General features: G+C 35.4%; 1 long non-coding RNA gene across 1 annotated transcript; it reads right to left on the reverse strand.

The window, feature by feature from the left end:
- Positions 1-120: 120 nt before the first annotated feature.
- Positions 121-24390, reverse strand: LOC116557053. The gene is made up of 3 exons (XR_004271333.1): positions 24378-24390; positions 14985-14989; positions 121-196 (listed from the first exon to the last, which is right to left on the reverse strand). It is a non-coding gene; the product is annotated as an uncharacterized LOC116557053 (long non-coding RNA).
- Between the last annotated feature and the right edge of the window lie 1591 nt (positions 24391-25981).

The following is a 25981-nucleotide window of genomic DNA, read 5'->3' on the forward strand; positions in this document are numbered from 1 at the left end:
CAGTAAGCCAAGGATAATTTATTATTGAGAAAAACATTATTTTATAAATTTAGTATAGACTAAGTGTACAGTGTTTATAAAGTCTACAGTCATATAGGACAATATCCTAGGTCTTGACATTTACTCACCACTCATTCACTGACACCCGTAGCAACTTTCAGTCCTGCAAGTTCCAGTTATGGTAAGTACCTTATACCTACGTATCTTTTTTTTTTTTCTTTTTTTTTTTTTAAATTTTTTATGTTGTATTTTTACCAAACTTTGTCTATGTTTAGATATACAAATACTCATGCTTGTATGACAATGGCCTACAGTATTCAATATAGTAACCTGTTATACAGGTTTCTAGCCCAAGAACAATAAGCTATAACATAGAGTCTAGGTATGTAGCAGCCTTTACCATCTGGGATTTGTGTAGGTACACTCTATGATGATGTCCACATAACAGCAAAACCACATAATGATGCATTTCTCAGATCTTGCCCCATTGTTAAGTGATGCATGACTGTACACTTATTTGAACAGTATGGCTTGTAGATCAAGATAATGACTTCATCTTGTGGTCAAAAATAATTAAGGGTAATTTTGCCTATGTGCAATATTATTACTTAAAAATCTAAACTAAATAAACTGCACCTTTACTGTTGTATTAGCCCATTCTCATGCTGCTATGAAGAAATACTCAAGACTGGGTAATTTATAAAGTAAAGAGATTTAATTGACTCACAGTTTTGCATGGCTGGTAAGACCTCAGGAAACTCGCAATCATGACAAAATCACCTTTTCACAAGGCAGTAGAGGAGAGAATGAGTGCACAGCAGAAGGGGAAGCCGCTAATAAAACCCCCAGATCACATGAAAACTAACCCATTATCATGAGATCAGGATGGGGGTAAACACCCCCATGATTTAATTATCTCCATCTTGTCCTTCCCACAACGTGTGGGGATTATGGGAACTATAATTCAAGAAAGATTTTGGTGGGGACACAGCGAAACCGTGTCATTTTACCTCTGGCCCCTCTCAGATCTTAAGTCCTCACATTTCAAAACGCAATCATGCCCTTCCAACAATCCCTCAAAGTCTTAACTCATTCCATCATTAACTCAAAAGTCCAAATCTGAAGTCTCATTTGAGACAAGGAAAGTCTCTTCCACCTATGAGCATGTAAAATCAAAAGCAAGTTAGTTACTTCCTAGATACAATTGGGTACAGGCATTGGGTAAATACACATGTATAGAGAACACATCATGAGAACAGGATGGTAGAAACAGCCCCCATGATTCAACTGTCTCCATCTGATCGATCCCATGACACATGAGAATTATGGAAACTACAATTCAAGATGAGATTTGGGTTGAAACACAGCCAAACCATATCAACTATTGTTCAGCAAAACCATGAATTTAGGTATTTTAGAGAATTTGTACTTGGTTATGAAGTGGTCCAGTAAAAAAACTTCTAAAGATATCACCTTGATGAGTTGGAATGGAGTGGAGGAAAGGAAATATAACAAAAGATTGTGAAGATATTAGGAGAACTGTAACAGAACATGTCTTGCAATTCTGAGGCAGTGAATTTGAAATTCAAAAGGACGCATGTGAGTTTCCAGCTAAAAGGAACCAGGTGATTTTCTAGGAAAATATCAAAACTAACTTACGTAAAAATGGAAAGCCATAGCAGACAGTAATTATATTTGGAAGATAACTAATATTGTAAAAAGGCTACTGTTTAAAAAATAGATAATTACTATTCAAACCATTTTTAATGCTAGGGACAAGAAAAATTTCCAGTTAGGTTTATGAGGCTGGCATTTGCTTCACAAGATAGTACAATACCACAAAAACCATATGTATTTAAAAACATAAATATAAAAATTGTAAATAATTATTAACCAATAGAATTGAACAGTCTATCAAAGATGAATATACTATGATCCAAGTTGGATTTATTTAACAAATGAGAATACAGCTCAGTATCAAGAAATCTATTAAAGCAATTAATTTATTTTAACAAATTAAAGAGAAAATAATTTATTACATTACACGCTTAAAACATATATGCTAATTTGAGGCATTTCTAATTTTTAGAAATCAATTATATAGTAATGAAACAATCTAGTGAAATATAACATTTACTCAAATCCAGTAAAACAACTCACACCAAATAAAACTCTATTAACACTTCCATTAAGATGAATTATCTCTCTCTTTCTTCTTCATAAGTGTGTGTTCATTGTTAAAGAAACAATGATAAAAAAAATTAAGAAGTATAAAGTGCAGGCCGGGCACAGTGGCTCATGCCTGTAATCCCAGCACTTTGGGAGGCTGAGGCAGGTGAATTGCCTGAGGTCAGGAATTTGAGACCAGCCTGGCTACCATGGTAAAACACCATCTCTGCTAAAAATACAAACATTAGCCAGGTGTAGTGGTGGACACCTGTAATCCCAGCTACTCTGGAGGCTAAGGCAGGAGAATCACTGGAACCCTGGAGGTGGAGGTTGCAGTGAGCCAAGATCCCGCCACTGCACTCCAGCCTGGGTGACAGAGCAAGATTACCTCAAGAAAGAAAACAAGAAAGAGAAAGAAAGAAAAAAAGAAAGAAAGGAGGGAAGGAGGGAGGGAGGAAGGAAGAAAGGAAGGGAGGGAGGGAAGGAGGAAACAAAGAGTGCAAAAGAGAAACGAATAACCAAAATCCCCAAATCCCATTAATCATCTTCATCAATATTTGATGAATATAGTTCTAGACATGTATTTATGCATATATAGATGACAAGATAGATTATATAGTTAAAAATAAAATTATACAATAAAGAGAATATAAACGAAAATATTATGATCAATTTCCTTGAATTTAACAGAAAAAACTGAAATAAAAGCAAACCGAATGAAAATTCAGATGAATATTTCTTTCCAATAAATATTAATTTATCTTAAAATTTTCTGGATAAGGGAAAACTATATAAAATGCACTTAGAGATCCTATCTCTTTATTTAAACTCTAAGACGCAACTACTGTTGCAACTATAATTCAATGACTCTTTCCTGTTATGAAAACAAGGAAATTACCACCTTCCCTTCTCCTGTCTACCAATTCTTAAAGTATTATTTTATTAATAATACTTTGGGGAGGAATAACATTATGAGAAATATCTAACATAGATAACAGGGGGGATGGATGCAGCCAACCACCATGGCATGTGTATACCTATGTAACAAATCTGCATGATCTGAACATGTACCCCAGAACTTAAAGTATAATTTAAAAAAAGAGAGAGAAAATAAAAAAGAAAAAAAGTTGCTGTGGAGCATGGGCAAGCGCTGCTGCCTGAAAAAAGACTGAGTGTCCTTGGGAGGGTAGTGCTGACGCACAGGTTTCCCCAGGCGGGCTTATGTGTTCTCTACTGTAGGTCTGCAGCCAGGTGTGTAAGGAGAGCAGGAGTCTGAGGAATTGATGTAGGTTGGGAATGCATGATGTGAGGAGACGGAGTAGAGGATATGAAGAAGAAAGTGACGTGATGGTGGCAGTAGTTCCACAGGTATATATATTTGTTAAACTCCACTAAAAATTACATTTTAAATACAAAAAAAAATTATTTGCTGATTTTCTGCATTGCTGATCTGTCTAGTGTTGTAAATGGAGTATTGAATTCCTCCACTATTATTTTATTGCTATTGATCTGTTTCCCTAGGTCAAATAGTATTTTTTTATGAATCTGGGTGCTCCAGTGTTGGGTGCACATATATTTAGGAAGTTAAATCTTTTTGTATTGAATTCTTTATCATTATATAATTCCCTTCTTTGTCTTTCTTTAGTGTGTTTGTTTAAAATCCGTTTAAATCTGATAAAATGATGGGTACTCCTGCTCACTTTGATTTTCCATTTGTGTCAAATATCTTTTTCCACCTCTCTGAGTCTGCAGCTGTCTTTAGCCATTAGGTGGGTCCGTTGTATGCAGCAGATAATTGAGTCTTGTTTTTAAATCTAATTTGTCAGTCTATATCTTTTAAGTGGAGCATTTAGGCTATTTATATTCAATGTCAGTATTTACATGTGAGGTTTTGTTTCTGTCATAATGTTGCTGCCTAGTTCCCTTCAAGTTTCAGTTATGTAATTGCTTTATAGGATCTGTGAGCTTTGTACTTATGCGTCTTTTTTATGATAGTGAGTATTTTCCTTTTGTTTCCGTGTTTCTAACTTCTTTGTGCATTTCTTATAGAACCAGTCTAGTGGTGGCAAATAGCATTAGTGTTTGTTTGTCTGGGACATATTTTATTTCTCCTATGTTTATGAAGTTTAGTTTAGGAGAATATTAGAATTCTTGGCTCACTTTTTTTTTTTTTTTTTAATGTAAGCTAAAAATAGGCCTTCAATCTCTCTGGCTGGAAGAGTTTCTGCTGAGAAGTCCACTGTTAGTCTGATAAGATTTCCTTTATAGGTGATTAAACACTTTCCTCTTGCTGCTCTTAAGATTTACTTTTTCATGCTGACTTTGCACAGTCTGATGACTATATGTCTTGGTGAGATTCTTCTTGCAATATATCTTACAGGGATTTTCTGAGCTTCTTGTATCTGGATGCCCAAATCCTCCCACAACCAAGGAAATTTTCCTGAATTATTTCCCAACTATATTTTCCATACGTTAATTTTCTTCATCTCCCTGTGAAATGCCTGTACTTGTAGGTGTTGAAATTTCACATACTCCCATAGTTCTCAAAGGTTTTGTTTATTTTATAAAATTCTTTTTTCTTTATTTTTGTCTGACTGGTTTAATTTGAAAGACCTGCATTCCAGCTCTGAAATTCCATCTTTCACTTGGTATAGCCTATTGTTAAAGCTTTCAACTGTATTTTTAATTCTTTCAATGAATATTTCATTTTTGGAAGTTCATATTGTTTTAAAGATATCTATCCTTTTTTAATATCCTGAATTGTTTTTCTGATTTCTTTTGTTGGTTTTAGCTTTCTCCTGGATCTCACTGCACTTCTTTAAAATCAATATTTTGAATTCTTTATCTGGTATTTCAAAGATTTCATTTCGGTTCTGATCTATTGCTAGAGAGTTAGTGTGGTCCTTTATAACACTGTTTTATATATATGCTTTCAGAGCTTTTTCTCTGCTTCTTTCTCATCTGGACAAGCTATTTCTCCTTATTTTTTGAATTTTCTTTCATTTGGACAGAACTCTTCTTCCTTGAGGAGGTGTCTATATGTATATTGTATAGGGTCATTTGGCGTGTGTGTGTGTGTGTGTGTGTGTGTGTGTGTGTGTGTGTGTGTGCTTTCAGTGGCGAATAGTGTGTATAAGTTCCTTAGTTATAGGTAGCCTTTGCATGCTGACTTTTCCAAATCCTTGTCATAGCAGTGATGTATTGGGCATTTGAACAGGTTCATTGCCTCCTGTGGGGCTGGGGTGATGGAGATGTCACGTAGTTTATCTCATTTCCTAGTGCTATGCATTTGTGTTAGATATTTCTTATTGGGTTATGCCTCTCAATCTCCAGGCCAGTAAGTGGCACTTATGGGTAAGAGCTGGATATGGACAATGCAGATGTGTATACACTTAATTCTTGTTTACTGGAAGAAGCTCTATGTTCCCTTAGGCAGTATGCTGATCTGTGAAATGCACAGTGGTATGAGGTCCCTGCTCAGCCCAAGTCAGTGGACCAACATGGGTGGGGCAGACTAGACAGGCCCACCTACAGGTCCCCCAATGGTAGGCATAAACACCAACTCTGAAGGAGCTTCTAGTAGATGGTTGCTATGCATTCAGAGGTGTTCCTAGGTATGAGATTGGAAAACTGTAGCCCTATATTCTCTGGATGGAAAGAAGAGGCAGCCTAAATTCCTAATCTAGAACAGTGGGTGCCCCAAATGCCTGAAGATTTGTCTAGGCATCAAGCAAAGACAGTGTCACTGCACCAGGATCTCTGCATCTGAAGGGAGGGGAGGCTCAGGCTCCTGATCCAAGCAAGTGATTATACCAAATGCCTGCAAATATACCCCAGCAAGAAGTGGAGAAACCATTGCTGCAACAAGGTCTTTGCAGGGGACAAGAGGAGTGACTCAGGCTCCTAATCTGAGGGAACATGTATGCTCCTCAAGCCAGGTGATACGCCTGGGGAAGGAACACAGAAATGGCTGCCATGATAAGACCTTATCTTGGAAAGGGAGGAGCAGCTAAAGCTTCATCTGTGGGAGCAGGTGTGCCAAATGCCTGGAGTTATGTCCAGGTTTGGAGTGGGATTCTATAATAAATTATTTGTGTGGATATGGGATTCTATAATACGTTTTCTGTATCGCCCTTTTACTTAGTTCCTATTCTCTTTTCTGAGCACAATCTGTCTAAATGTGGTTTTATTGGGTTCCTTTCTTACTACTACTCATGCTTAAATGAGGCCAGGTATATGGTGAATGTTTATTTGTGCAAAGGAAGGGGAATGTGCACACATAAACTTAGGCTTCAATTGTGTTTGCTAAAACAAACACTTTTCAAAAATTATCTGTTTTGTCTGCTTTGGATGGCATTTTCATTAGGTTTTTTTTTTTTTTTTTTTTTTTTTTTAGTTTTAGTTTTAGTTTGGTGAGTCTTATAGCAAAGACCTTCACATCACAGGCGTTATGGTTTCCCATCAAATGGTAACTGCTTTGAGGGACTGTGTTAAAGAAACTTCTCTTCCTGGGTCCGCAAGGGGAGTGGTTTCAAAGGCAGGAATTTTCCAGCGCCATGCTTCTATCTGGGGACCAGAGGGGTTTCAAATGTAAAGTTCTTTGTCTGGTTTTCCTGTGAGCACTGGCTAGGTAGGGAAAGCTAGGTGGGGCTCCTTTGTCCCAACAATCCTGCTGACAGCTCTGGGAGGAGGGGGCTCTGTAACTCAGGGCTGTGGTCCAAGCAGCCAGTCTGGTATCAGAGTCAAAGACTGATCACTCCAGAGGCGGTTTGAAAGAACTCCTCTCATTGGATGAGAACATGAATGGGGACGGAATAACTTAGGGGTTAAAACTTCAGCTGCTCCTTATCTGAAGGGATATCCCTCTCTAGATTCACGTCCCACAACAGCGTGGGAGCTCTCTCTCTCTATCTCTCTCTCTGTCTAATAAATCACTCTTCCACAAAACTCTTTGGGTCCACAATATTTATTTGAACAGCAAACTCCCCGTGCCTCCAAGGCCCCTTTCCCCATTCTTTGGGGTTAGAGAGGCCAAGAACCTCTTTGAAACTGGGAGCTGGGTACACTCCCCCGGTTACACATTTGCTTCCTCTGTTTTATTCTGCTACTCATCCACAGACTTCTTGTCAAGAACTAAGTTTGGGCAAACGACCTAAATAAACATTTCTTCAAATAAACAAAACTCTGGATGTCCTTGGCTTGTGAGGACATATACAAATGACCAACAAGCTAATGAAAAGATGTTTGAACATCATTAATCATTAGAGAAATGTATCAATAACACGAGGAGACGGCATTTTACACCAGCTAGGATGTAAAAGAAATGTAAGCTGGTGTTGCTACTTTGGAAAGCAGTTTAACAGTTCTTCAAGATGTATATACTCCTAAGTATATACTTAAGAGAAATGAAGCCATGTGTCCACACGAAACCTTGTGCATGAATGTTCATAGAGGCATTATTCATGCAGAATTATTCATTTTGATGAAAAGTGGAAACATTCTGAATAGCTATTGATTAACTAATGGATAAATATGCTATATTCATACAATGGACTATTATTTGATGTTAAAAGAATAAAATACAGATACATGGTACAACATGGATGAATGCTGAAATGATATGCTATGTGAAAGACTATATATTGTATGATCTTATTTATATGAAATGTCCAGAATAGGCAAAACTATAGAAAGTTAATAGTTGCCTAGGGCTGGAAGAGGGAGAGGTTGGGCATGGATTTTTGTGTGTGTGTGGATGTCGAAAGTTTTCTAAAATTAGACTGTGGTGATAATTGTACAACTCTGTGAATTTACTAAAAACTATTGAATTACATACTTTAAATGCGTAAATTGTATGGCATGTGAATTATCTGTCTTTATATGTTTATTAATCTGTTTTTTTAAGAAGACTGAAGACTCTTGAATCAGAATGCCCAGATTCAAATCTTGGCATCCCCACCCATGTCCATGTGACCATGGGCAAGCTTCTTCACATCTTGAAGCATATAAGTGATGTGGTTGTGATAGAGCCAACTTCAAAGTTGGGTTGTAAGGACACATGAGTTTGTGCTTAGAACATTATCTGGTATGCAGTACATGGAAATATCCAGGAAGTGTTCATTATTTTATGTGTATTGACATTTTTAAAATCTCAATGACTATATTTTTCATTTCTAGTTCTAATTTTTTTATTTTCTAAATCAGCTTGTTATTAACATTGCCTTTCTTAGATTATAATTCCTTATTTTAAATGTTTTCAAATTTATTTTTAAAATTTTAAAATTTTATTTTATTTTTTTAGAGGTAGGCTCTTGCTCTGTCTCTAAGGCTAGAGTGCACGTCCATGACCATGACTCACTGCAGCCTCCACCTCCTGCTTAAGCAATCCTCCTGCCTTAGCCTCTGGAGTAGCTGGGACTATGAGTACATATAACAATATCCAGCTCAGGTTTTATTTTTAATTTTTTTGTTTTTTATTTTTATTTATTTATTTATTTTTGAGATATGGGCTCAGTCTGTTGCCCAGGCTAAAGTCCAATGATGTAATCACAGCTTACTGCAAACTCCACCTTCCAAATTCAAGCAATCCTCCCACCTTAGCTTCCTGAGTAACTGGGACTACAGGCACACATCACGCCTGGCTAATTTTTGCATTTTTTTCTAGAGACAGGGTTTCGCCATGTTGCCCAGGCTGGTCTGAAACTCCAGGGTTCAAGCAATCCATTCACCTTGCCCTTACTTTTTAAAAATTTTTTGTAGAGATGTGGTCTCCCTGTGTTGCTCAGGCTGTTCTCAAACTCCTGGGCTCAAACAATCCTACTGCCAGGGCCTCCCAAAGTGCTGGGATTACAGGTATGAGCCACCACACCCAGCCTAATTCCTTCCTTTGTATCTTTACTTTTTAAAAAATTCTTGTTTAATAGTTTATCAAATACTTTGTCTAAGTGTAATTACTTTGTCTAATTAAATAAATGTAACTATCTAACACAAATGAGGTATTCAGTAAATATTTGTTGATTTTATGAATGACTGCCTAGTAGATAATACTGCTTTCCTCATTTTTTTCACTGTGTTTCCTTAATGAAATTATTCCTTTAGTCTTTGCTTAGGTTTTTTTCACCTGTAACATGGGAACAATAATATCTACTTCTTAAATTTGTAGTAGGGTCTAAATGAAATCATGTCTAGTTTAGTGCTTGACAGTAATATATGCTTAACTATATTAGTTCCTTTTCCTCCCAGCCATAATCATCTTTCTATATGTGTTATCAGGGTTGCTAAGTGCTCAGTTTTCTGTTATTTCTGTTTGGGCTTTGCTGCCCTCCCTGCAAATCCTTATACAGTCTGTTTCTCACTCTTATTCTTCTCTCATTATGGGCTCTTGGGGGGTCTCATATATTTTTATATTTTCCTGTATATTTTATCTTTAATTATTTTGTTGCTCTGGCTGCTCTGACTCTTTAGCTACTGAATTAATTTCTACTTTCAGAAAGATAATAAATACAAACATACCTTAATGTCTACTTTACAGAGTAGAAACTCAATACATAACAACTGAATTTAAATTCTGCCACCATCCCTGATTCTGCTGCCTGTCATTCAGTTTCCTTTGGTGCTCCACTCACTGCCTTGCTGAGGGAGTGCAGAGTAGCATGCTGTACTCTACAGGATCTTTGATTTATTCTCTTTCTAACCCTAAATGGCCAGACTTGAGGCTTTTTTTTTTTCTGAATTTTTTTAATTAAAAAGAGTCTGAGTTCCTAGCAAAGAGATATCAGTGCTACTAATTGGAAGAAAAAGCCCAAACAATCAAAAATCTCAAATTGCATATTTGGAACTTTTCAGTTCTTGCCTATAATTTGGATTAAAAGTAACCAGCTACTCTGGGATACAGGGACCTATAAAATGCTACGATCTTGTATTGCCTATTCCCTTTGGTGATGAAAATGCTATATATGGTGCTCAATAGATACTACATTATTATATGTACTGCTTTCTTACTAAAACGTAAGATGAAATTGAGCTTAAATTTTGAGTAATATATATTTGCTATCCAAGCAAATATATATTACTAGAAGGATACTGTGATAACACTGTTTTATCAACAAGTACTATTTGTAGCCTTGATATTATAGGCTTTGGGGTTAATAGTAGGTGGTTTCTTTATTGTAAAAAACGTTTGAAGCAAGGAACAGGGATAACAATGGGAGAAATTTTTCTGCAGTATTCCACCATACTGGAATAAGCTTGCAGAGATTACTGTCTCTATGAGAAAGAAATCCTCACTTGCTCACCAAAATTCAGGAGATTTATAGATAGATTCTAATCCACACAAATTTTGACATGAACCCATTACATAGGGTGTAACAATGAATAATGAAATGTGTAAGAATGTGGAGGTGCAGGAAATTAAGAAACTAAAACCTTAAGTCTAGGTTTCTTAGACTATCTAAAATGAACAATTTGATATATCAAAATAAACAATGGGAGTATATTTTTCGAGGTGAAAGTGTAGTGTGAATTCTGAAGATATCTATTACCATTGGCATGTAAGTATAACTTGACCATAGCTTCTACAAGTAACCAAAAATACTTTCTAAAATTTCAAGTTATTTGATAACCACAAATCCTTAAAATCCTTATGGGGTAGGGCCTATATAGAGATACTGTTTCACCTTGTTCAGAAGTCCTCCTTAAAGATAGTGATTTTGTGTATAATAAGCATACTTTGCCCTTAAGTCTTGCATCTAATGTTGCCCTTCAAATGATTAGGACTCTCTGAGAAGTGCTATAGTCCCCTAGAAATGTGCTGTTTAGCTTTTCTCAGTGCTGTTATAAAAATTACTAGGAATGCATAAACTGGAATTAAGAAACAGTGTTTCTTGCCAGTTAAATGAATAGAACTAATGTGTGTATGTTCAGTCATGTTTGCTGTATGAAAGACAACTTGAGATAATTTCTTAATTGAATTGTTTAAATGATGCTATTCAAATCCCAAGTATTTTTGCCTGTTGTAAAATTGATATTATGCAATTGACATTTGTTTTCAGTATTTTTTTTTCTTTAAAATCATGAAAAAGTGACAGGATCACTTTTATATAATGAATGTGTGAACAAGTCATTAAGAAATGACTTGACATCTCACTGGCAGATGCAATATAAATAAAAGTCATTCCTGTTTTGTTTTTCTTAGATTTTTCTTCCATTTCTGCTATAACAGTGAGAAAATTTAGTGATACTAATATAGTTGCAATCACTATCTTTGTAATGCTCTATTAAGAAAAAGAATTGAGTCAAGCTCTTGAATGGACACTTTGCTTTATAACAAGAGAGCAGTGGTTGTGTAACCAAACATTTGCATTTTAAATCTGTAACCCGGTCTTGCTGATAGAAGGTACCAGCAGAACCAACTCTAGAGACTCCATTCCTGCCTAGACATACTCTACTTCTCTGACTCCAGAATTTCTTTAATTTCACCAGACCCTGCCATTCACAATCATGTTTTCACTATCAACATGTCCTCATGTCCTTTCTGCTCTCCTTCACTTCTTTCTATATCCCCAAGTCTTTTTGAGACTGTCTTCCTGCATCATAATCACCTGGAAAAAGACCAGCTGCTGTTCAGTCAAACTTTTGGTATATCCTATGTATTTACCCTCATGTCAGAGCTTGACTGAAGAAAAGCACACAATCAGGCTGAACTGTCTTACTCACATGCATGACCATGAATCTGGGTCTGAATCCATGCCTACATACTTTACATTTTACCCTCTTAATTATGGATAAACAATCCCTACTAAGAGATAAGGCCACTTCTAACTACTGCATCAGGCCCTCCCCCTTGTCACCAAGGAAGTCCTATCAAGCTGATCATTTGTGTAATCATACACATGAATAACAGTTTCTCTGTCTTAAAAAATATCCCCCAAGCTCTTCTCATTCCTGTCAAGGTCAGTTTCCTTTTCTCTGTAGCAAAACTCCTCCAATGAATTATCCGTATTCTCTCTCTTCAATTGCTTTATTCTCATTCTCTTTGAAGTCTTTCTAATTAGGCATCTAAACCCATAACTCCACCAAAACTGCTTTGGCTAGGGATACCAAGGACATGTATGTTTCCAAATTCAGTGATCAATTCTCAGCCTTCATCTTACCTGAGAACTCCATTGCATTTGACAGGTAGATTCCTACCTCCTGCTTAAAACACCTTTCTTTAATTCATTTCCAGGATAATATAGGCCTCTGGTTTTCCAAGCCACTCTTTTTCTTGTTCCTTCCAATTCCTTAACTTTAAATGTTGGAATGCATCAGGACTCAGCCTTGAAAAAAAAATTTTATAGCCAGATTTCTTTGGTGATTTTCCTTAAACATCACATGACTTTTAAAACCATCCATAACACTGATGTCTCCTAACTTTACATGTTCTTGAACTGAGCCCCCTTCCCTTATCCCAAATTCCCACTTGACAAAGGCACTTAATAACTAGTAGATACCTCAAGATTACCCTGTCCAGAGCAGAGCTACTGACTTTTCCCCTAGACTTTGTTCTTCTAACAGTTTTCCCCAGTTTAGTAAATGGTAGCTTCATTATTCCAATTGTTCATACCCACAACTTTTGTCACAATATAATCTTTAAAAAACAAAGAGTTGTGACTCTTATACAAACATAAAGTGAGTGTGTGTCAAAAATGTCTTAGTTCACATTTTTGTAAACCAGCAGAGTACAAAAGTTGATTTAAAAAATCAAAGGACTCCTAAGAGGTAAAGCCGATTCAAAGGAGAAACAGACATTACAGAGTCAGCCAGGAACACAAGCAAAGTAAGTTTGCTAAATGAGAGAACAAACCGGTTGGTGAACTTCAGGAAAATAACACTGTTGAGATTATCTTCTCTACTGGATGAAAATATTTGCATCCCTACTGGGCAAAAGTTTCCAAGTGAACATGCAGCTCCACATAAAATTTCACAGTAGTGAAGTTATTTCACAATAGTAAATAGTAAGTCAACATGAGTTCGTGTCTCAGAGAATTAAATCATCCTTGCCAGTGCCTGTGAGGCAATGATCTGATACAAAAGGACATACTGTCTTTTTTTTGTTTGTTTTATTTCCAAGTTGCAGATATTTCCTGACATCTTTAGTCATCCATGATTTTTTTTTTCACAATTTAAATTATCAAATCTTGATGACTCTCACTTCAATATATAATCTGAATCTTATCACTCTCACTACATTTACTGCTATTACCCTGGCCCAAACAACTATCATTTCTTGCCTAGATTGTTGACATTCCTCCTTACCGGCCCTTATAATCTGGTTTCAGAAAAGCGCAATTAAAGAATAAGTCACATCATGACTCTTCTCTTGTTAAGATTGAATAAGTTTACATGACACTCTGTTGCTCCCACATAATAAAAATGAAGAGTCCATCTGGGGTTCTCCAAGGCTCTTCATGACTTTTACCTCTCTCCAAACCTATTGGTTCTCTGAGTTCATCTCCTACAACACTGTCTCTCCCCCAATGCTTGACCCACAGGGGCCTCCTTGCTGTTTTGTGAGCACACATAACATGTTTCCACCTCAAGGTCTTCGTACTTGTTCCCGCTGCCTGAAATATTATTTTCCCAGATACTCACCTGGCTCACTGCCCACCTCCTGCAAGTCTTGCTCCAATATCACCTTCTGAGTGAGGCCTTCTCTGACCACCCTACTAAAAATTCAGTCCATTCTCAGGATACTTCTCTCCCTAGCACTTGCTTTACCTCTTTTCCACTTTGTCCATAGCAGTTACTACCCTCTGACATATATTAATTATCAAGGGCAAGCATTTTTGTCTATCTTGTTCACCAGTGTTTCCCCAAAGACTTATAACACTACCTGGCACATGAAAGTCATTCCAATATTTTTGAATAAATAAATGAGTGGGTGAAGTATTAATTTCTTATCTATTCCTAATTTCTTATTTTCTTCCTAGATGGTTCATGTTAACTCTAAAATGAAGCCATTATTTATTACTGATTTCTAACCTGAGATTGTTTCTAATGAAATCAAATTAAAATGAATTATTGTCTATATCCAAGGCACTGGCTTGACCTTATGGAGGATACAAGAAACAGACACAAAGGTTTTGCAATGTAGTTAGGGATAGAGATGATATAAGACTAGTGGATAAAAAGTTAAATGCTAACAATATAAGTAAGTATCATTTCAAACCAAAAATTTGATGAACTATTACGAGACAAAAATATTTAATGATCAAAGGTACTTGCTTTCTGGTCTCACATTTAGATATCAAAGAATCAAAAGTTTGCAGGTGGTAATATATTTTTCAAGATAGAAGAAAGAAATGCATTTAAATATATAATAAATATTTATAATATATAAATAAAAATATATAAATATAAGGTAATGATGAAATTTACAAAAGGTCATCAAATGACATGCTTTTGTAAAAAGCAACAGAGAAACTCCTTGTGAGATTCAAATGTAAAGAGAGAAACATGTTCCTAGCTCCGGAGCATTTATGTGATGTAATTGGGAAGACCTATTTGGGAGCAGGGGGCTGGCAATTTTATTCACAATATTTTCTTCAATGCTCTTAACATTTTTCCTGTCTAGGATTTGTATGTGTACTGAATTACTTGTTCTGCTCATTTTTTTTTTGTCCTTTTTCCCCATTCTGCCTCCTCCCCTACACACACACACACACACACACACACACACACACACACACACACACCTTCTCCTGATTGTGTTTAATGGAATGATCCGGTCCTTCTGTAGTTCTGATCATAGAGCTAGAGGCTTGTTCATTATGTACGTGTGCTTTGATTCAAACAAGTCTTTTCAATGATTTGCCTTTTTTGGTTTTCCAATCTTGTCACAAAAAGAAATATTTAAAATATATCTGCCTTGCCCCTTTCACCATAATCCAAGCACCTCAAAATTGTACCTAGATAAGTTGGATATCCCAATATAACCAGTGCTGGCACTGAAAGGAATGTGCTTTGCTTAAGGAAAATGTTTATGTTTCATTCTCTGATTTCTTCCAAAAAAGGTTTTAAGCTACTTAAGTAAATGGAGAACAATGAAAGCAGCTTTATCAGCAGTGTTTAATTTCTTTTGAAAGTAACAGTGCTAACCTTTCTGCAGTGTATTAGTTGATACTACAGAGAAAATGCCATTTGTGCTGAGAAGCTGCCAAATATAGCCAAAGTCAAAAGATAAATATAATGTACGTATTAAGGCTGTGTTCTCCTCCCATTTTGAATTTTTTTTTTCCTACCCTTAGGGCAGGCACCAAGCTGTCTCTGTTTGATGTAGTACTAACTTTATCAGTCATGTTAAATATGTGGAAAATAATGAATTATTAGGTTTTCTGTGGCAGCTAAAAGACATGTTCCCTGTCAAAACTGGTTAGAAGCAACAATTAAAGACAAAATTTCTTTTGGAATAACCAAATCCTTAAAATTTATGTTTTACAACAGATATTCTTGTTCTTTAAATATAGTTAACAAATTACTGGTTTAAAAAATAATCTGAAAATCTCCCTAATCTGTAGCAAAAATTTGATTTAAGTATTGGATATTCAGTTTGCCCAACCTTTTCTCATTGTTTCTATGTTGCAGTACTTTCCTTTATAAATGTAGGTCAAATGAAAATCATGTTTCCTTTGCTTTCTCTAAAGTCATTCTTAATTTCTCTTCCCTTTTGTCTGAGCTATTTTGGCTTCCCTTGATGCTTAATGTTCCAACGTAGTTGAGGAATGTGAAAAATATTGCCCTAGATATGTACATTGCTAACTATTATTATTCCCTGTCATCAAAGTTCTTTTAATTCTAGGAAGAAATGATATAACTCTTGGGAATAATTTATTGATATTAGCTTCAAATATACTCCACATGTTAATAACAATAATCAATTCATTTTTGTTATGTATTTTGTTTTTCTCAAAGTGTAAATTTTTGTTTTGGGAAGTCATTCCTTTACATGTGTAATGAAGATCTGGATCCTTCTTTGTAATGCTACTGCCTTCTGGGGTCATAATCACAGGTTTCCTTATAACCTATGTCATTAATAATAAGTATTATTGGCACCAAAAGTTATTATTAATAATAATCACAACAAACTGTTATTTACTATCTGTAATTACTGCTACATCCTTTATGTGCTTCATCTCATTTAAATGTTGGGAGGTACTAACATTAAATTCTTAATAGCTGAGAAATAGGAAGCTTGGGAGATTATGAAACTTGCTCTAGGTAACACAGGCAATGAAAGTAGGTGGCACTGCCAATTAAAGTGGAGGAATAGGGATATAAACACAAGTCTATCACACATTTCTTGAGCAAAGAATTGTCTCGGATGATGTCATTTAATTCTTTTACAAATCTTAGGAGATAGGTGTAACATACCAATTTTATAGATGAAGAAACAATGACCTCTTAAAATCTCATGTTGAAATCTAGTCCCAGCATTGGAGGTGGGATCTAGTGAGAGGTATTTGGGTCAAGGGGCAGATCTTTCATGACTGGCTTGGTACCCCTCCCATGGTAAGGAGTGAGTTCTCACTCTATTACTTCCTAGGAAATCTGGTTATTAGAAGGAGCCTGGCACTACCTCCTCTCCCTCTTGCTCCCTGTCTTGACATGTAATGCACTGACTCGTCTTCCCCTTCTGCCATAAAAGAAGCAGCCTGGAGCCCTCACCAGAAGCAGATGCTGGTTCATGCTTCTTTTTTAGCCCATAAACTGTGAACCAAATAAGCCTCTTTACTTTATAAATTACCCAGACACAGGTATTCCTTTACAGCAATGCAAAATGGACTAACACACTCACAATTACATACCCATCAAGTAACTCACTCTATTTATTGAATGACTCAGTGAACAAAATACTTTTTGAATGACTACTATGTCATTGAAAATTGTACTAGATTCTCGGTTTATAAATATAACACACACACACACACACACACACACACACACACACACACACACACACACACATATATATATATATATTCACTGTGTTGTGGGGAATTACTGCCTAAGGAGAAACAAACTATTTCAGTATGGTGCTTAATAGAGAAGACATCCACAGTGGCCTATGGGATCCCATTGGAGAGGAGTATCCTAATTCTGATAGGGCATGGGAATGCTTGAAGAAAGAATGATTTCTGAGAAGAAATGCTGCTTGAACTGCAACTTGAAAGATAAATAAGAATTACCTAAGTGAAGGGAGGGAAGAGAGAAAGGAGAGTCGAGAAAGAGGGACAAAAAGCATGTGCAAAGTCTGGAGATGAAAGCGTGACAATTTCTAGGAGTCACCAGTGTAGCCAGTAGAATAATGAGGAGATAGAAGGGAGAGGTCAGGCAGAAGGAGTAAGAAGGCATGAGGCCATGGAGCTCCTAGGTTCCATCTTAAGTTGTTGGGAATTTTTTATTCTGAAGGTAATAGGAAACTATAAAAGAATCTTTGAAACATAAGATCAGAAAGATTGGTAAATATGAATATCAAATTGGAGGTGGAAGGAAGGAAGGAAGAGGAATATTTATAAAGCCATTGTGGTAAATAACACAACATAATATCAAACTAAATCATTGACTACCAGAATAAAAGACATTTGCCAGAATCAAAGATACGAAGGTAGTAGAACTGAAAATATTTGGTAAATGACAAGCTAAAGGGGGCTGACAGAAAAAGAGGCCTTTAGGATAACTTCAATAATTCTGGAAACTTTTTGTGGTTTCTTAATTTTGTGTAAAGTGCATATTTATGTGGTATAACTGAATCAGCTATATACACTGCCTACTAGCCTATATGTCATGAAAATTTGAAGTCAATAGATTGTGCAGGTATTCTTATCTGAGTTGTATTTTCTATGTTAGTAGAGTAGTTGAGATACCAAATAAATTTTTCTAAAGCCTGAACTAGGTGAATTAGCTAAGGGATGATTCCTTAATTCATTCCACTAAAATTTTTATTTAAAAAAATTGCAAACTCCTGGCTATCTTTTGTACATCTTTTGCTTCTAAAACTTCTCCTTGCTTCAGTGATCCAGCATGATAAAATTATACTGTGAAGATTGAAAGAAAAATTTTTAAATTAAGTTAATCAAAAGAATTTTTGGAAGCTGCCAATTTAGTTGATACATTATTTTTTTTTCTTATTCAATCTTTTGTTTCAAAGTTCTGAAATGATGATTACATAATCTAGGATTAAAAATATAATAAGCCTGTCTTCTAAATTGTTGATTTGTTTGCAAGATGAAGGTTAGAGACTTGGATTCCCTGGAGATTTCTTTATTCTATCCTAAACACTAAGGGGCTGTTGAGAACTCATTCATGATCTAAGAATTCTCTGGGGGTCTTAGGGTTACTCCCTAACTCCATCTCAGACATCGTGATTTGTTCTAGGCTACTGTTGAAGCTAGGACCTGTTCAGAGGGTTAGAGAAAGAAAACTTCAACATGCAGGTATTAGCATTCAATGTACTGGATTTCTGAAAATTACTCATTAGCCCTTTCTGAAAATCAAAAGCTAGTAAAACTGCAGAGGACAGAGATGTCCTGCCTTTCAGGTGGAACTAAGGGGGATATAGAGGTGTTCATTTGGCCTATTCCTGCCACCTGTTCTACTCAACTGTTACAGTTCTGGTTTGAGATGAACAACTAAAAAGTTAGGTGTTTATCTCAACTCTAGTTGTTTATCTCAAACTAGAGCTGCAATGGTTGAGTAGAATAGGTGGCAGGACAGGCCAAATGAAAAAGAGGACTGAAAACTGATACTCAATTCTCCATGAAAAGAAGAAAGCCAGTGAGTGGTGCAAGAAAAGAGCTTAAAGATGAGAGCTAGCATAACTGCTGGAGGTCCCAGAGGTGCAAAGATTCTATAGCCGGGTATAAGCAGAAGATGGCTAAATCTGGGCAATGACAATGGTCATTTCCTCTCTTGCCTGAGCTAAAGGAAGAGTAGAGTATCCTGAGCCATATACACTACCAAAGAAACAGTCATGAACCAGGTCCCCCTCTGCCTACACCCTGTAAGCCCCTCACCCTCACTCCAGAACCCCCAGAGCTTCATCACCCTAAAGAGAAGAGACAGATAAAGAGAGAAAAGTCCTGAGAGAAATTCTGAAGTAATTGAGTAGTTTCCCAGAAGAAATGTAGTTTAAACCAGAAGTAACTAAATTCTCTTGACTTAAAAGAATTCAGTTTTGCATTATCAAATAGAATTGAGGCTTGAGAGCTAAGTGTCGTTATAGAATACAAATGAAGGTGAACTCTTAGGAGGATTGTAACTGCAGAATTACTGTCAGAATGTGAGTGCTGGCTGAAGGTCAATGATTCAGGGCTTGTGCAAAGTAGCAGAAACAGTATCAACTTTAAAACTGACAGATCGGAATCCTCCAGTAGGTGTCTTTGGGTAAATTATTTTATTTCACTGAGCTTTTGTATTCCCCCACCCACACACCATAACATGGGCTTAAAAAAAAACATATTTTTATAGATATATATGCTTTGTCATACCGGAAAGAATCACTTACCATACAGTAAGAAATAGTAGAACATCGTTGGCCTGTGTCATAGCTCTGCCTCATGCTCAGCAAGTAACTTTTTCTCCTGTTGCTAATATTTTGAGATGAATTAAGTAAGATGAAAATTAATTTCTAAAAGTGTGAGAAAATTAATAAGTATTAGTACTGGCTCTAAAGTTTTTCTTCTGGATACATATTTTTCAGGTTTTTTTCTATATAAATGATCTAGGTGAGCTTTATACTTCTTATTAGCCAATTTTAATGATTTATATATTTTCAGAAAACAATCTATTTCGTGGAAATTTATAAATTATTTGAAGCATGCATACAAAATATTCCCTTAAATGTTTTAAATTTCCTTTTCAGCTGTTTGCCTTGTTCTTTTTAAAATTTTTTTGTTTTTCTTCATTAGACCTCAGAGAGGTTGGTCAGTGTCACTGCTTTTCTTTGAAAAAAAAAAAAAAAAAAAAAACTGCTGGGTGCGTAGTTTTTAATTTCTCTCTGTTTCTGCTTTTTAATTTTTGCTCTGTATGATACTTACTACCTTCTGCTTTCTTGTGGTCTTTTTTTTTCTCATTTAAAACTCTTGAATTGGATATTCTTTCTACTTATTTTCTCTGTTTTAAAATAATAATGTTTAATAATGTCAATTATTTATAAATGCTACTTATTTACTCTAATAATAATCAAAGTATTAAAAGCATGAAATGATCTATAACTACATTTTATTGTATTTCTTAAATTTAAAATGTGGCATTCATTTTTGTTGATTTCTAAATAGTTTGTTATTGACCAAATATTTAAGTTTTTAAATCTCTAAGCAATTTACTTTTCAAAATATTCCAGTTAGACTTATGTAAAATTTCTACTTTATAAAATATATAACATTTTGCCACCATATAGTTGATCAGTGTTTTTAATTGTTCCGTTGACACTTGAGATGTAGTTGTATTTTTGTTGCTAAAACAGCATAATGTTTAAAATTACAACTTACTGATTCTGTTTTATTAATAACAATAGGGTTTTTCTCTATGTTTTGATTTATGTATTTTATTTTGTTTTTATGGGCTGATAATGGATTGTTAAAATATTACCATTGTCTGTGTATGTATTTCCTTTTTATTTTTAGAAGTGGATTTTTAAATATATTTTAATGCTATGTTATTTACTTGTAAGAGTGGACCTATTACGTTTACAGTTTAGATGTTGCTTTTTATCAATCAAAATGTCATTTTATACCACATGCTTGACTTTGGTTAACATTAATATTGTTGTTTTTGTTTTATTTGGATAGTGTAATTATTTACTGCTATAATTCTTGAACATTTATGAACATCTTTCCAAATTATACTGAGTGTTTTTCCTTTACTTTAATGAGTTTTTTCCCTGCATAATCTAACTCATTATTCATTAAAGAACAAAAATGCTACCATGAATGCAAGCTTATTAAATGTTTCCCCTGCTTTTCACACGCTGTGTTATTAAACATGCCACATCTGAATACATCTAAACCATCCCAATTTTAGCACTTTTCAACTGTTTTCTTGTCAACAGCCTACTTCTTAATTTTGATTTATTATAAGATTAATATTGGGGAGAATAGTTGAAGCATTTACTGACAAAGCCTTTGGTTCTTTGGCAATTTTCTTCTTGGCCTTGAAGTAAAATAGCCTTAATGACAAGAATTCTTACTGTTTTCTTTTTATTCATGTATGAAAAATGATCATTCTGGAAGCTAAAGAACATTTAGTCCTTTGAAATAAAAAGAAGTAAGCACCCATGAAAGAAGAAAGATGCTCTAGAAAAATAGGAGGATTAGAACGGGAGTGAACTGCTTTTTCTTCCCCATCTGCTTTCAAATGTGTGGATCACGCCTTGAGGTCTGCATAAAATAAAGCAAGTGGGTAAGGGCAGAGGTTCATTCTTGGTTAGAAAATCTTTGTTATACTTGTCAGCAAGAGTTGCAACGAGGCTCACCATTGAGAAAGACGTTTTCTTATATTTGTTCCTAGGTTGTGATTATCCAAATGGATATCTTCTTTTCAAATTTGAAATCAGTGTAATGTAATTTCTGAATTCAAAACCAATAACTTTGTCTTTGTAATTCCCTTTCCCACCCAAACTGGGATGACATATATCTCCCCTAATCAATTTATTTGTGGAAGGTGTTCGCTGTACACACTGCTGCTTTGATTTCATTCTTAATGGATTTCATATTCACTGTAGTTTCACTCTCAGGTAAGCTAGAGGTTGAAGTTGTCAAACATAAAGATTAAAAAGCATTGACTCATTCTAATATGTTATCTCTTTTTAGCTTACAGATCTTTACTTTTGACCCTTAGTGAATCTCTTATCAGAATAGTTCCTACCTCATCCAGAAGACAAGTAAAGAGTGATGATTTTCCTAAATGGCCACAGAGGGAAAATTTTTTTTAGTAAATATCCACATTTTTTAAATACGGCTAGTTTTACTTATATTCATTACATTCTAACTGCTTAAAAAGCAGGCTTTTAGATCCTTGCCTAAGATTTATTTTTTTTTTGCCTTCTGCTTTTTTACAGGGATACATTTTCTTATGTTTAATTTCAGTAGCTTCTAATTACCTACAGTTGGTCATTTCTCAGGGCTCTTTCAGAGCTGAACAATGGGTAAAGAAAAACATTCCTATCATTAGTGAAGTCCTATGTATATACACAAGGGTCACAAAATGATAGAGTGAGCTTCAAAGAGTAGACATAGGTCACACATATAATGAGATGGTGGCAAGAAAACAGTTAACGACAACAACAACATTACATTGAAAATCTAAAACATACGGCTAAAAACATTTCAAAGGTCTAGAGAATATACCAGTTCACAGAAAATACTCCTAATAAATACTGTGCTTGTTACAGAAGTGATAAAAGAGCTTATGTAGCTATATTTCAGATTTGTTGACTATGAACATCCACTTGTTTCAGACTGCATAGTTACTAGAAATGTGATGTTAATTAGACCACGGTCACAGCTTTAATTCCCATGTGAGTTAGTTAAACAGTGTGATTGGTTGGATCAGGCATAGCAGTAGGCATCTTTCCAAAGGCATGGCTTCCAGTACCGTGGCTGTGTTTATTAGGCAAGTGACTCTGGAGAAATCTGTTAAATTCTCTGAGCCTCAATTTCATCATCTGTAACATAAAAGTAATAATCTCTTGCCTTTCTATATCTCAAAGGACTGTGAAGGAACAGGGAGATGTTTTCATTGAATGTTCTCTTAAAATTTAGAAAGTATGATGCAAATGTAAATCATGATTAGTGCAATTCCAGTCATACACTGCAATGTCTATTATTCTACAAACCATACCTCTCATTTGCAAGGATGACCAACCATCTCAGTTTACCTAGGACTGCCTCTGTGTAAGTAGTGAGAATTCTATGTTTCCAAGAAATGCCTAAGTTCTGGAGAAGCTGGGACTATCGTTCACCCATAATGAATAGGAGACGAGTTCACAGCATACCTAATTCTCAACTCAGTGGTGGTTTCCCTCCTGAACAGCATGTTCGTTAATATGTTTACTATAACTTTTAGAATATCTACAATGCAACAGCACTTTGTGAGACAGTGAATATATAACAGTAAACAAAACAGATTGGGCTTCTGCTTCAGAGAAAAGTCATTCTATTCTGGGAGAGAAAAATCAAAACAAGTAAAGTACAAATAAGAATATAATGGCATGTTGGGAGAAATGTATCCAAGAAAAAAAAAAGAGCAGGCTTCTGTGAGAAAGAATAGAAGAGGAGACTATCTTTATGGAATAAAAGGATGTGATATAAATTAAAACTGAGGCCTAAAGGATTTTAAAAAGCCAACCGAAGAACACTAGAATGTATGCATGTGGTGGTGGAGTGAACTCATGGAAGAAGGAAGAACATATATATGCTAGATTATCTCTTTCAGTTTTACATTCTTGGCATAGTACAATACCTGTCATAAAGTAAGTAGGTGCTCAAGGACAAATTGAATGAAGGAATGAATGAATGTGCCCAAGAGTACACTTTCAATACATAGTAATTGACTCTAGAATTTCAGTCCCTCTCACCCTTTTAAGGGAAACATTATTTGGGACACAGTGACCTTCTTGGTATTCATTACATCACACTGAGAAGATGTCTTTTACCTCTACTATCCTTTAATACTATGTGATCCAGGGACAGGGGCACACGACCCAATGCCATCCCTCTTGGCTGTCTGTGCCATGAAGGCCTATGCCTGATGTCTCATAAGCTTCTAAAATTAGAAACCTTAGAGGAATTTTGCTGCCTTTTAGTTTTACTTATTTTAAAGAATTAACAGGTTTTGTACACATATACTCTGAAGTGCTACAAATTATATTATTCTCCAGTTTCTTCCACCACCATTTACCTGTATACTAAAACCTTTAGCTTTTCTGCCTCCAAGTTTGGTTTCTAGTCTATCATGAAGCATTTTGCTTTTGTAATTAAAGAAAAAAGTTGCTACTAAATGTTTCTATCTGTCTTGAAGTCTTTCTGTTTATCACACCGTGTTCAATTATTCTGTGTCCTTCCTTGCCAGGTTCATTTCTATTCTTCCATGAAGAAGAATAGGAGCTCTTTAAGTATTTGTTATTGCTTTTCTGCCTTGAGTTTTCTTTGTTTCTTTCTTTTGGTAATTACTACTATTTAAAAACCTCATTAAATATAGTTACTTAGACACATGGCCATGCTAGTCTATAATCACCTCAAGAGCAAAATCAATATTTGTTTTTTCTTTTAATTAAGGCTCCCTCCCTCCCTCTTCTCTCTCATCCCTAGCTATACCATGAATGTGGTGGTAGTAAATAAATAAGTTTTTGTGTAATGAAAAAAAAATGCTTTCAGATGATACAAACAAACATGGAAATATTTTGAGAATAATTTGAAGTAGAGAATTAGAGTTTGGGGGAAAAAAGGGGGGCCCCTAACTGGATAAAAGTTAGAGGCCTAGAGGTCCCCCTTTTTCCCAAAAAAGGTGGGGGGAACTGAGGCCTAAAGAATTTTAAAAAGCCAACTGAAGAACACTGGAATGTTCTTCACTGGGTAAAAAGTATAATTGGACATTTTTGTAGTGTGACATCTTACAAGATAAAAGTAATTAATGAGGCAAAGGACACTGTGACCATGTATCAACCAGCACTCTCACTTATTAAAGAAGGGTGCAACCAGTCTTGTATAGGAGGAATTGTCATTGGGTCAAATTGTTCCAATATGTCCTGGGGTGTTCTTGTTTGAAGTCATCAGTCTTGGAGATAAAACTGGCAAATCCTACATTTAAAGAAAAAGGTAGGGTTATTGCAAGCCTTGTGGTGTATCTCTTGAGGCTGCCTCCCCAAATGGACTAGCACCTGAAGAAGCTTCATTATTCCGTGCACGGTGTTAATCCCTTATTCTTGGAGGATAGGTTCCAAGACTCCCAGCGAATACCTGAAACCATGAAAAGTATCAAACTCTACATACAGGTTTTTCCTACCCATAAATACCCATGATAAAGTTTAGTACATAAATTAAGCACAATAAGATATAACAATAATTAATAACAAAATAGAACAAACCTAATGTACTGTACTAAAAGTTATGTGAATGTGGTCTCTCTCTCTCTCTTTTTCTTTCTCTCTCTCTCTCTTTTTCTCTCTCCCTCTCTTAAAATATCTTATGGTACTGTATTCACCTATTTTCTGACTGCAGTTGACCACAGGTAACTGAAATCTTGGAAGGCAAAAGCACAAATAAGCGCAATACTGTATTCAAGTGTGACCAATAGTAATCAGAATGCTGGAATTACCAAAATCATAGGCTTTAAAATCATGATGTCAGCACATTGGTTACCTTATCTGATTTAAGTGTTCATCTAATCATATCAATTGCCATAATCCAATCAGATGACTGTATTTAATAGATTGGGAGATCCTATTTTAGTTTTACATTTACAGATTGGATGAAATTATGGAGTAAATCTTTTTTTTTGTTTGTTTACTAACTTTGCTGACAGTGAATAGGACAGCCACTTTGAGAGCTGCAGCATGACCTACACCCTCTCTTCAGGCCCCTGGATCTCCCCTTATCATAGGATGAGCATTCTAATGTTTAATTTTTAAAATAATACACATGCATTCCATTTTTTTGTATATTCCTGTAAATAATTGTATTTTATATGTTTTAAATGTTAGAGTAAACACAGAGCAATTAATGTGAATGCGTCATTTTAAAAAGAAAAAATAGGAAATTTTTAAAAGAAAAGAGTG

This window comes from Sapajus apella, unplaced genomic scaffold, assembly GCF_009761245.1.
Source record: "Sapajus apella isolate SASKATOON/1434 unplaced genomic scaffold, GSC_monkey_1.0 scaffold2, whole genome shotgun sequence".
NCBI lineage: Eukaryota > Metazoa > Chordata > Mammalia > Primates > Cebidae > Sapajus > Sapajus apella.